Source organism: Sturnus vulgaris, chromosome 9, assembly GCF_052056855.1.
Source record: "Sturnus vulgaris isolate bStuVul1 chromosome 9, bStuVul1.hap1, whole genome shotgun sequence".
Taxonomy (NCBI): domain Eukaryota; kingdom Metazoa; phylum Chordata; class Aves; order Passeriformes; family Sturnidae; genus Sturnus; species Sturnus vulgaris.
Window position 1 is genome coordinate 28,402,279 of NC_142251.1, and position 1,806 is coordinate 28,404,084.

Genomic DNA, 1,806 nt, shown 5'->3' on the forward strand with positions numbered 1-1,806 from the left:
GTGCTGGCTTCTTGTTCAGGGCTTCACTCACTCACTGGAGGTAGGTGGAAGAACAGCCAAGATTAAGTACTATTTTTAGAATTATTTTCTCTACCATTTTGAACTAATTCTTACACAGTTTCTTAGAACAGGTAAGATCTCACTAAGAAACATGGCAGAAAACTTGAACGACACTAATGGGTTTCCAGCGTTGCACCTTTCTAGATTCTTTCCTTTGTTCTGAGCCCACACTGGATTTGCCCAGAGGTTGTGCCACGTTTAGTCAAAAGCTTTCAGATATTTTTATAGTTACAGCTGTGAGACAAATTCCCCAAACTGCACACTCAGGCTTTTCTTCTGAGACTGGCACTCGCTTGTCAGGCTTTTCCAGAAATTAGTGTGAAGTTATTTAAAGCAGTTGCCCTTCTCATGGAATGTGTTTTGGGGGAAAAACCAAATGAAGTGGGTCCTTGGAGTATATGCAAACTATCAATGAAACTGAAGGAGCCTTTAATTGGAAGCTTCAGGTTAACGAGGAGCTGCAGTGGAGCTCCAGTGAAGGGTGGGTGTCTGTAATTGTAATACATTTGTGACCATGCTGAGAATAAATGGCAGTGGAAAAATCTCTGGCTGCATTTTTAGTATTCAGTGTTAGGAGTTTATGGGAAAAGAATAAAAGATCAAGTATTTGTAGCTTTGCCTGGCAGCAGCTAAGAGAAGAACATCATTTATCTGCAAACAGAGCTTGGTAAAAATTACTCAGCACTTGGTAGCCTGAGGACAGAGCCTGCTCGCCAAGATGAAAACCAGCTGTGCCACTGCACTTTCAAGGCAGGAGAGAGGCTGATTTTCCCTTTAATTACAGTTCTTGAGCCAGAAGGGGGAAAGAAGATAGGAGCACATAGACTTTTCAATCTACATCACATTTCCTGTGGGCGTCAGAGGAAGATGGGAGAGTCTGACCTGTTTAATTATCTGTATTTTATGGATGCAGTCCCTGGGTACTGTACTTATCCTGCACAAAACAGGGCGAGGAGGGATCTGCTTTCTTCTAGCAAATTCTGCAACTTTTGTACTCTTTTTTTTCCTAGCTTCTCTTCCCTGGCTTTGTAGAGCTCCTCTTTTCCTTCCCTACAGCAGCAATCCCTAACCATCCTAGGAATATCCTCTTTCCCAGCTTGCTGCTAATTAATTAATGAGTTTGGTTAGGCAAGTGTTTTAGATATAATTAGGCTGTAAAGTTAATAGCACGATGAAATAAGCAATGGCTGAGAAGCTCCTACGTCTGGGAGCTATTAGAGAGGCTTTGTGCAGATGGACAGGCTCATTTCTAGGAGCAATCTGCTCCATGCAGCTGCCTAAGATCTTGTGTTAAATTATTATTTGTACTACACCAGTACTTAGGAGCTTTCCAGAGCAACGGGGTGGGGAAAAGCAAAAGTAAACAAATATTCTCCTCCCCGAGAGCTCCTGGAGGACCTGATTCAAGGTCTTTCAAATATCCAGGGGGTTGTGGAGCTGTCTGCTAACAGTTTAACATGTGCATTTCATTCTGAAATCAGACTGCCGTGATCCTGTTTAATTTTATCCACTCTGGATTAAATGAAACAGGAACAAGATGTATCTTCCTCTGGAATAAGCAGGACAAGCTCTGTTTAGATACAGGAGATTTGGAGCCCCTCTGGCACGTTCTGTAATGGAGTTCCTGCAGTGCAGCACTGCTAAGCTCAGCTGTCCACTCGGCATGGCCACAGGCTGAGGATGATGACAACCTCCATTCCTTCTGTGACCATCCCCAGAAAACGTGAAATACACAAATTGCTTTCT